Source organism: Rutidosis leptorrhynchoides, chromosome 2 (genome assembly GCF_046630445.1).
Source record: "Rutidosis leptorrhynchoides isolate AG116_Rl617_1_P2 chromosome 2, CSIRO_AGI_Rlap_v1, whole genome shotgun sequence".
NCBI lineage: Eukaryota > Viridiplantae > Streptophyta > Magnoliopsida > Asterales > Asteraceae > Rutidosis > Rutidosis leptorrhynchoides.
In genome coordinates, this window is record NC_092334.1 from 79,127,978 (window position 1) to 79,140,673 (window position 12,696).

A 12,696-nucleotide genomic window follows, 5' to 3' on the forward strand; every position below is an offset into this window, starting at 1 on the left:
CATGGATTTTTGTTATGTTATGCTACCGTTATGATTAGTTGAATTTTCGTCTTTGCATTAATCTGAAATCTGGGTGAATTGTGTTATGATATGGAACATGAGTTGATTACCATATGATTTATTAAAAAATTACACAATTTAGACTAAGATATCACTTGAATTGGATTCTTAAAACTCGTTTTATGCTCAATTAATTATTCGTAACAACGTTTGTCGTTCGTAACTTAAAATATATTTATATGATTAAATGATTTGATTTTTTGTGACGATCCTTCCAAATCCCTTTGGACGAATACATCATTCATTGATTTCATAGTGAGGTTTTGACCTCTATATGATACGTTTTATAAACATTGCATTCTTTTGAAAAGGCACACCATAAATGAATATATAAATCCAAGGTTTTTGACGTCTGATGATTTCTACATATAGACAATCACCGTATATAATAGTTTACAAAACTACATCCGTTGACAATGCAGTCAAAATAAAATACATGGTGATGATTTTGTGAATGCAAAGTTGTCTTGAATAAAGCATGTATGACTCCATGCACATACCTTGTATCACATATAATCAAACAGCAAAAGACTTCTAGGAACCTGAGAATAAACATGCTTAAAAGTGTCAGCACAAAGGTTGGTGAGTTCATTGTGTTGATGAGTTCATAGTTTTAATGTTGCGCATAATCTGTATATAAAGATGGATCACAAGATTTCAGTTGTTTCATCCAGAAACGTTTATCAAAAGATTCTACGTAACAGAGCACCCTGGTAACTGAACTTTAACGTCTATATAATAAGTACCCTTTGTATAATAATCTTAATAATACACGCAAACCAACGTATATGCTTCTCAAATAGCATACGTCCGTTAAAAGGCTAGTGCTCTAGCTCGGACGGGGATGTCAAGCCCTATGGATCCATATACCACTATTCGCGCCCACCAGTTCTTATAACCGGCAGTTACTAGTTACCAAAGCTAAGGGATTTTTGGTTCAAACTCAGTGTAAAATTAAGTATGTACTTGTATCCATTGCGTTTAAAATATATTGCATGTATTCTCAACCCAAAAATATATATTGCAAAAGCAATTAAAAAGGGAGCAAATGAAACTCACATTAGCAGCACATAAGGTCATTCACCAAAAAGTGACCGAAACTCAGAATGCAAAATTAACCGTAGATCTCAACCTATAGAACATATGTTGGTCAATACATGTCTAATAAGCTAGGTTGGGTCATAGTGTATCACAATCCTAATGCTCGAGATTGACATACAAAAGTTATCAAAAGTCATTTCAAAAAGTCAACCTGACCCAATATGATCTTTTAAAATCTATACTATAGTATGAATGATCATGGTAATCGAAAATAGTTTAACATTTCACATGGTTTCCCAATACTTGAATAATTAGACTATAATTTTATAAAGCTTTAAAATATGATAAAACAGTCAATTTTGACAATTGTTCAACAAATCGAGACGTGCCTTATATAGAAATTCATTTACTCGATTAGTAATATTTGAAAATCCAAATTATCAATCTTATAAACAAGTTGTTTAAATATCAATTGCAGATTCAAAATCAATTTCAATTAATGTTAATCATAATTCAGTTGTCCATATCTTTTAATTCGTTCATCGAAATTACGCGATCTCTAAATTAAAAGTTATTGATTTTTCGCCAGCTTTCCAAAAACATGCATATCATATACCTTATATCAGTAATATATGTATTAAATTCGTGATCTATCATAAACTATTTAACGACAAAATTAATCGTACTAGCATGCATAATCCTATATACTTGAGCACTAGTCAGGGATACACAATTAATATATAATAGATAAGATATAAATGCTTACGTATCAATATTGTGATTCAATATTGTAGGAAAGTACGTAGACGCAACGAAGATGATAAATACTAGTTTGACTCACAAGCAAAACCCTTGAACAATACCAAAAACCTCCTTAGTAATAACCCATAGTTTTCTTAGCTCTATCCTGCTTGAAAATCCATTTTGAAAGTGACACGCTCATGACCTCGTCGTAGTATTTTATGTATAATACTAACAATAATACAAATACTACTAATAATAATAAGATTAATAATAATATTAATCTTAATAATAATAATAATAATAATAATAATAATAATAATAATAATAATAATAAAAAATAATAATAATATTACAGAGGGAGTAGTATATGTGTAAAAAAAACTAGAGCAGAAACTGGCCTTTTATAGGCAACTTTTTGGAATCTGATGCCCATGTGATCGCATGAGTTTTTAGTGTATTTGCCATGCGATCGCATGGCCGCCTGATCCAGCTCAAAATGTTTTTGTTTGCTAGTTTGTCGACATATTTAAATATAATATATATAATTTAAATAATTAATTATATATTATATTAAATTCATGTGCATAGTTAACTTGTAATTTTCATTTCGATGACTCGTACGATGTCACTCGACTTATGTCCTGGTTTCGGTTTCTCGAACGCATTTTCATACTCTTAGAAAACTTTCAATTTACGTTTTGTGACTCGTACCTTTGTCAAAATATAGTCTTAAATTATCAATAAACTATATCATTCAAAGTGTATCTTAAACTTTCGAGTGTTTTGGTCATTTACTTCTATAAATCATTGTCTCGCTATTTATTAATATATATATATAATAACAAATCGTTTTATGACCAAGTTAATATATATTTTCAACATTCATAAACACGTTTTAAATATACGTCGCAAGTTATTCATACAATTAATATTCCAACTTATCATATATATTCAAATAAATATTTAAACCAATAAGTTTAATGTACGGTATCAAACAATTAATACATTGTTACGTTTTCAAGTTATAGTATATATATGTGTGTCTATATACATATAATTGTTCGCGAATCATCGAGAACAACCGAAAGGTATTTGAATATCTGAAAGTAGTTCAAAAATTTTGAGATTCAGTTTTACAAACTTTGCTTATCGCGTCAGAAATATTAATCATACAAAGATTAAGTTTAAATTTGGTCAGAAATTTCCGGGTCATCACAGTACCTACCCGTTAAAGAAATTTCATCCCGAAATTTGAGTGAGGTCGTCATGACTAACAATAAAAATGTTTTCATGCCGTATATGTGTTGATAAATAGAGTTTTATCACCGTTGAATAATATGGATAAAACAATCCGATTATTCGAAGCGTATGAGAGAAGTTATCGTAAAAGAGTGAAATGAAGAATAGAGATTCGTCTTAACTCTTGACGTATTAACGATTGATTTTCGTAATTTAAGGAATAGAAAATCTTCATAATCTATATAAGATTTGATTCTTCAGAATTTAAGGAAATTAAGATTTCTTTTGATTAAATGCGTAATTTGCCTTGATTGCTATGTTTGATATTTTGCTATAAATTGACCTCTTCCGTTTCATTATTTTCATCACTCTTACATCTTCTTCCTCATTTTCTATTTTCAAAAGATTGTGAAAAATGCTTCATCCAGTTCTGGTTCTTGATATACTCTTAACTTTCATATCTGTCATTCTTCCTTTTCATCTACCACCGGAGGAATCTGCTTACTTCTACTTTGCTCTTGGGGTTATAATGCTTTTAATTCTCCCGTATATTTATGTTGCTATAAACATTGATATACACAGTTTGTAATTTATGTGTTGTTACCGGGCTTTATATTCTCCCTTATATTTCAAAGTTCCTGCTTCTGTCTTCTATAATTATTGTCATCCCCAGTTAATGCTTTCTTTTATTTGCTGCAATTTATACCCCAATTTCTATTTTGGAGTTTTGTCCCTTCGTTTCTTCTTCTTGTGACTAAGCATTGCTTGTAATGGTCCAGAATTCGCAGATATGAATTTTGGAATGAACATTGTTAATGTTCTAAGAAGAAAATGGTAATGGCACGATCTTGGTTTGTTAAATTACCAGAATACCCTGGAAAAGACAGAATCATCAAGAAATATTTTCTTGATATTTTAGAGATTAACTAGAATACAAGAGTCGTATGACATAGCACATGATGACGTTATGATATGTGAATCATCACGTTCCATTTAGAAAGTCAGCATGACTTACTTTAATATAATCACGTTGATCAAGTGTCATTATATTATACTAACTCATGCTTCAGCTCCCAACACCACTTAAAAAATATTCATATTTTAAACTCGAAGGTTTCAGAATTTTGAAACTAAAATAGTTTCTTTTATGATGTAACACAGATATCATAAGGAGAAAATTGATTTCTGATAAGAATGATTATGGAATTATCTCCAGAAATATGGAGGATATTTATAATGAAAGATACGATGATATCTTAGAATTTCTAATATCAGAGGATGATGAAGAATATTGTCCGCAAGGGTTTAGATTCGGAAGCAAGGTATTCATTAATGGCTTCAGCAAATACTGAATCATTTGGATTCTTGGAAGGCAGGTTTCGTCCTTGTGATTTATCCACAGCCTCCTTCATATTTTGCTCAATCCATTTTCCAGTTTCAAGCCTTTTCTTTTTCTGAGCTTTGCCAACACACTATTCTTTATCATCAAACTTTTTACTGTTAAGGTCGTTTACAGTTTTTGCTGCTTCATCAGTACTTTTCAAAATTTTGAGAACTAGTTCGCGGTTTAAGCTGTTTTTCAGAAACTTGACATTCAAAGTCTGTAAGTCTTAGAGGTAGATGTTATATGTATATATATAACTGTTGGCATAAAATTGCTACGGGATTCAAAATATTGATTGCTAATTCCCGATGAGTCGTATGGCAATTCTCGTTATAAGATGCGGATGAGTAAATGATAGGGTTCTGATAAATATAACAGTTTTTCAGAAAATCCTAGATCATTATGGTTGCTGATAAGTTTACTGCTAATGTGGTGGAATATGAAAGGTTCTTCAGTAACAATGGTGAATGGGTAATCGTTATAATAAGGCTTATTCGAATGAACAATTGAAGTTGGTTTGTTGGAGCTGTGACAAAGCTGTCTATTTTTAGAAGGAATTGAAAAGTTATTTTAGATAATAAATGCCAAAGGGTCTGACACGGATACGTGTTAAACTATGACTTTGGTGAAATGTCCTGTTCTTATTGATTAAAAACGTTCCATATTAATTGATTTCGTTGCGAGGTTTTGACCTCTATATGAGACGTTTTTCAAAGACTGCATTCATTTTTAAAACAAACCATAACCTTTATTTCATAGATAAAGGTTTTAAAAAGCTTTACGTAGATTATCAAATAATGATAATCTAAAATATCCTGTTTACACACGACCATTACATAATAGTTTACAATACAAATATGTTACAACAAAATAAGTTTCTTGAATGCAGTTTTTACACAATATCATACAAGCATGGACTCCAAATCTCTTCCTTATTTAAGTATGCGACAGCGGAAGCTCTTAATAATCACCTGAGAATAAACATGCTTAAAGCGTCAACAAAAATGTTGGTGAGTTATAGGTTTAACCTATATATATCAAATCATAATAATAGACCACAAGATTTCATATTTCAATACACATCCCATACATAGAGATAAAAATCATTCATATGGTGAACACCTGGTAACCGACATTAACAAGATGCATATATAAGAATATCCCCATCATTCCGGGACACCCTTCGGATATGATATAAATATCAAAGTACTAAAGCATCCGGTACTTTGGATGGGGTTTGTTAGGCCCAATAGATCTATCTTTAGGATTCGCGTCAATTAGGGGTGCACTAATTCTCAAAATTAGTGATGTTCCCTAATTCTTAGGCTACCAAGCATAAAGGGGCATATTCGGCTTCGATCATTCAACCATATAATGTAGTTTCGATTACTTGTGTCTATTTCGTAAAACAGTTATAAAAGCAGCGCACGTATTCTCAGTCTCAAAAATATATATTGCAAAATCATTTAAAAAGGGAGCAAATGAAACTCACTTTCACAGATTTTTACTTCGTCGGGAAGTAAGACTTGGCCACTGGTTGATTCACGAACCTATAACAATATATACATATATATCAAAGTATGTTCAAAATATATTTACAACACTTTTAATATATTTTGATGTTTTAAGTTTATTAAGTCAGCTGTCCTCGTTAGTAACCTACAACTAGTTGTCCACAGTTAGATGTACAGAAATAAATCGATAAATATTATCTTGAATCAATCCACGACCCAGTGTATACGTATCTCAGTATTGATCACAACTCAAACTATATATAATCAAGAATGTCCTGGAAAAGACAGAATCATCAAGAAATATTTTCTTGATATTTTAGAGATTAACTAGAATACAAGAGTCGTATGACATAGCACATGATGACGTTATGATCTGTGAATCATCACGTTCCATTTAGAAAGTCAGCATGACTTACTTTAATATAATCACGTTGATCAAGTGTCATTATATTATACTAACTCATGCTTCAGCTCCCAACACCACTTAAAAAATATTCATATTTTAAACTCGAAGGTTTCAGAATTTTGAAACTAAAATAGTTTCTTTTATGATGTAACACAGATATCATAAGGAGAAAATTGATTTCTGATAAGAATGATTATGGAATTATCTCCAGAAATATGGAGGATATTTATAATGAAAGATACGATGATATCTTAGAATTTCTAATATCAGAGGATGATGAAGAATATTGTCCGCAAGGGTTTAGATTCGGAAGCAAGGTATTCATTAATGGCTTCAGCAAATACTGAATCATTTGGATTCTTGGAAGGCAGGTTTCGTCCTTGTGATTTATCCACAGCCTCCTTCATATTTTGCTCAATTCATTTTCCAGTTCCAAGCCTTTTCTTTTTCTGAGCTTTGCCAACACACTATTCTTTATCATCAAACTTTTTACTGTTAAGGTCGTTTACAGTTTTTGCTGCTTCATCAGTACTTTTCAAAATTTTGAGAACTAGTTCGCGGTTTAAGGTGTTTTTCAGAAACTTGACATTCAAAGTCTGTAAGTCTTAGAGGTAGATGTTATATGTATATATATAACTGTTGGCATAAAATTGCTACGGGATTCAAAATATTGATTGCTAATTCCCGATGAGTCGTATGGCAATTCTCGTTATAATATGCGGATGAGTAAATGATAGGGTTCTGATAAATATAACAGTTTTTCAGAAAATCCTAGATCATTATGGTTGCTGATAAGTTTACTGCTAATGTGGTGGAATATGAAAGGTTCTTCAGTAACAATGGTGAATGGGTAATCGTTATAATAAGGCTTATTCGAATGAACAATTGAAGTTGGTTTGTTGGAGCTGTGACAAAGCTGTCTATTTTTAGAAGGAATTGAAAAGTTATTTTAGCTAATAAATGCCAAAGGGTCTGACACGGATACGTGTTAAACTATGACTTTGGTGAAATGTCCTGTTCTTATTGATTAAAAACGTTCCATATTAATTGATTTCGTTGCGAGGTTTTGACCTCTATATGAGACGTTTTTTAAAGACTGCATTCATTTTTAAAACAAACCATAACCTTTATTTCATAGATAAAGGTTTTAAAAAGCTTTACGTAGATTATCAAATAATGATAATCTAAAATATCCTGTTTACACACGACCATTACATAATGGTTTACAATACAAATATGTTACAACAAAATAAGTTTCTTGAATGCAGTTTTTACACAATATCATACAAGCATGGACTCCAAATCTCGTCCTTATTTAGTATGTGACAGCGGAAGCTCTTAATAATCACCTAAGAATAAACATGCTTAAAGCGTCAACAAAAATGTTGGTGAGTTATAGGTTTAACCTATATATATCAAATCATAATAATAGACCACAAGATTTCATATTTCAATACACATCCCATACATAGAGATAAAAATCATTCATATGGTGAACACCTGGTAACCGACATTAACAAGATGCATATATAAGAATATCCCCATCATTCCGGGATACCCTTCGGATATGATATAAATTTCAAAGTACTAAAGCATCCGGTACTTTGGATGGGGTTTGTTAGGCCCAATAGATCTATCTTTAGGATTCGCGTCAATTAGGGGTGCACTAATTCTCAAAATTAGTGATGTTCCCTAATTCTTAGGCTACCAAGCATAAAGGGGCATATTCGGCTTCGATCATTCAACCATATAATATAGTTTCGATTACTTGTGTCTATTTCGTAAAACAGTTATAAAAGCAGCGCACGTATTCTCAGTCCCAAAAATATATATTGCAAAATCATTTAAAAAGGGAGCAAATGAAACTCACTTTCACAGATTTTTACTTCGTCGGGAAGTAAGACTTGGCCACTGGTTGATTCACGAACCTATAACAATATATACATATATATCAAAGTATGTTCAAAATATATTTACAACACTTTTAATATATTTTGATGTTTTAAGTTTATTAAGTCGGCTGTCCTCGTTAGTAACCTACAACTAGTTGTCCGCAGTTAGATGTACAGAAATAAATAGATAAATATTATCTTGAATCAATCCACGGCCCAGTGCATACGTATCTCAGTATTGATCACAACTCAAACTATATATATTTTGGAATCAACCTCAACCTTGTATAGCTAACTCCAACATTCACATATAGAGTGTCTATGGTTGTTCCGAAATATATATAGATGTGTCGACATGATAGGTCGAAACATTGTATACGTGTCTATGGTATCTCAAGATTACATAATATACAATACAAGTTGATTAAGTTATGGTTGGAATAGATTTGTTACCAATTTTCACGTAGCTAAAATGAGAAAAATTATCCAATCTTGTTTTACCCATAACTTCTTCATTTTAAATCCGTTTTGAGTGAATCAAATTGCTATGGTTTCATATTGAACTCTATTTTATGAATCTAAACAAAAAAAGTATAGGTTTATAGTCGGAAAAATAAGTTACAAGTCGTTTTTGTAAAGGTAGTCATTTCAGTCGAAAGAACGACGTCTAGATGACCATTTTAGAAAACATACTTCCACTTTGAGTTTAACCATAATTTTTGGATATAGTTTCATGTTCATAATAAAAATCATTTTCTCAGAATAAAAACTTTTAAATCAAAGTTTATCATAGTTTTTAATTAACTAACCCAAAACAGCCCGCGGTGTTACTACGACGGCGTAAATCCGGTTTTACGGTGTTTTTCATGTTTCCAGGTTTTAAATCATTAAGTTAGCATATCATATAGATATAGAACATGTGTTTAGTTGATTTTAAAAGTCAATTTAGAAGGATTAACTTTTATTTGCGAACAAGTTTAGAATTAACTAAACTATGTTCTAGTGATTACAAGTTTAAACCTTCGAATAAGATAGCTTTATATGTATGAATCGAATGATGTTATGAACATCATTACTACCTTAAGTTCCTTGGATAAACCTACTGGAAAATAGAAAAATGGATCTAGCTTCAACGGATCCTTGGATGGCTCGAAGTTCTTGAAGCAGAATCATGACACGAAAACAAGTTCAAGTAAGATCATCACTTGAAATAAGATTGTTATAGTTATAGAAATTGAACCAAAGTTTGAATATGATTATTACCTTGTATTAGAATGATAACCTACTGTAAGAAACAAAGATTTCTTGAGGTTGGATGATCACCTTACAAGATTGGAAGTGAGCTAGCAAACTTGAAAGTATTCTTGATTTTATGTAACTAGAACTTGTAGAATTTATGAAGAACACTTAGAACTTGGAGATAAAACTTGAGAGATTAATTAGATGAAGAAAATTGAAGAATGAAAGTGTTTGTAGGTATTTTTGGTCGTTGGTGTATGAATTAGATATAAAGGATATGTAATTTTGTTTTCATGTAAATAAGTCATGAATGATTACTCATATTTTTGTAATTTTATGAGATATTTCATGCTAGTTGCCAAATGATGGTTCCCACATGTGTTAGGTGACTTAAATGGGCTGCTAAGAGCTGATCATTGGAGTGTATATACCAATAGTACATACATCTAAAAGCTGTGTATTGTACGAGTACGAATACGGGTGCATACGAGTAGAATTGTTGATGAATCTGAACGAGGATGTAATTGTAAGCATTTTTGTTAAGTAGAAGTATTTTGATAAGTGTATTGAAGTCTTTCAAAAGTGTATAAATACATATTAAAACACTACATGTATATACATTTTAACTGAGTCGTTAAGTCATCGTTAGTCGTTACATGTAAGTGTTGTTTTGAAACCTTTAGGTTAACGATCTTGTTAAATGTTGTTAACCCAATGTTTATAATATCAAATGAGATTTTAAATTATTATATTATCATGATATTATCATCTATGAATATCTCTTAATATGATATATATACATTAAATGTCTTTACAACGATAATCGTTACATATATGTCTCGTTTAAAAATCATTAAGTTAGTAGTCTTATTTTTACATATGTAGTTCATTGTTAATATGCTTAATGATATGTTTACTTATCATAGTATCATGTTAACTATATATATATATATACATATATATGTCATCATATAGTTTTTACAAGTTTTAACGTTCGTGAATCACCGGTCAACTTGGGTGGTCAATTGTCTATATGAAACATATTTCAATTAATCAAGTCTTAACAAGTTTGATTGCTTAACATGTTGGAAACATTTAATCATGTAAATATCAATCTCAATTAATATATATAAACATGTAAAAGTTTGGGTCACTACAGTACCTACCCGTTAAATAAATTTCGTCCCGAAATTTTAAGCTGTTGAAGGTGTTGACGAATCTTCTGGAAATAGATGCGGGTATTTCTTCTTCATCTGATCTTCACGCTCCCAGGAGAACTCGGGTCCTCTACGAGCGTTCCATCGAACCTTAACAATTGGTATCTTGTTTTGCTTAAGTCTTTTAACCTCACGATCCATTATTTCGACGGGTTCTTCGATGAATTGAAGTTTTTCGTTGATTTGGATTTCATCTAACGGAATAGTGAGATCTTCTTTAGCAAAACTTTTCTTCAAATTCGAGACGTGGAAAGTGTTATGTACAGCCGCGAGTTGTTGAGGTAACTCAAGTCGGTAAGCTACTGGTCCGACACGATCAATAATCTTGAATGGTCCAATATACCTTGGATTTAATTTCCCTCGTTTACCAAATCGAACAACGCCTTTCCAAGGTGCAAATTTAAGCATGACCATCTCTCCAATTTCAAATTCTATATCTTTTCTCTTAATGTCAGCGTAGCTCTTTTGTCGACTTTGGGCGGTTTTCAACCGTTGTTGAATTTGGATGATCTTCTCGGTAGTTTCTTGTATAATCTCCGGACCCGTAATCTGTCTATCCCCCACTTCACTCCAACAAATCGGAGACCTGCACTTTCTACCATAAAGTGCTTCAAACGGCGCCATCTCAATGCTTGAATGGTAGCTGTTGTTGTAGGAAAATTCTACTAACGGTATATGTCGATCCCAACTGTTTTCGAAATCAATAACACAAGCTCGTAGCATGTCTTCAAGCGTTTGTATCGTCCTTTCGCTCTGCCCATCAGTTTGTGGATGATAGGCAGTACTCATGTCTAGACGAGTTCCTAATGCTTGCTGTAATGTCTGCCAGAATCTTGAAATATATCTGCCATCCCTATCAGAGATAATAGAGATTGGTATTCCATGTCTGGAGACGACTTCCTTCAAATACAGTCGTGCTAACTTCTCCATCTTGTCATCTTCTCTTATTGGCAGGAAGTGTGCTGATTTGGTGAGACGATCAACTATTACCCAAATAGTATCAAAACCACTTGCAGTCCTTGGCAATTTAGTGATGAAATCCATGGTAATGTTTTCCCATTTCCATTCTGGGATTTCGGGTTGTTGAAGTAGACCTGATGGTTTCTGATGCTCAGCTTTGACCTTAGAACACGTCAAACATTCTCCTACGTATTTAGCAACATCGGCTTTCATACCCGGCCACCAAAAATGTTTCTTGAGATCCTTGTACATCTTCCCCGTTCCAGGATGTATTGAGTATCTGATTTTATGAGCTTCTCTAAGTACCATTTCTCTCATATCTCCAAATTTTAGTACCCAAATCCTTTCAGCCCTATACCGGGTTCCGTCTTCCCGAATATTAAGATGCTGCTCTGATCCTTTGGGTATTTCATCCTTTAAATTTCCCTCTTTTAAAACTCCTTGTTGCGCCTCCTTTATTTGAGTAGTAAGGTTATTATGAATCATTATATTCATAGATTTTACTCGAATGGGTTCTCTGTCCTTCCTGCTCAAGGCATCGGCTACCACATTTGCCTTCCCCGGGTGGTAACGAATCTCAAAGTCGTAATCATTCAACAATTCAATCCACCTACGCTGCCTCATATTCAGTTGTTTCTGATTAAATATGTGTTGAAGACTTTTGTGGTCGGTATATATAATACTTTTCACCCCATATAAGTAGTGCCTCCAAGTCTTTAATGCAAAAACAACCGCGCCTAATTCCAAATCATGCGTCGTATAATTTTGTTCGTGAATCTTCAATTGTCTAGACGCTTAAGCAATCACCTTCGTTCGTTGCATTAATACACAACCGAGACCTTGCTTTGATGGGTCACAATAAATCACAAAATCATCATTCCCTTCAGGCAATGACAATATAGGTGCCGTAGTTAGCTTTTTCTTCAATAACTGAAACGCTTTCTCTTGTTCATCATTCCATTCAAATTTCTTCCCTTTATGAGTTAATGCAGTCAAGGGT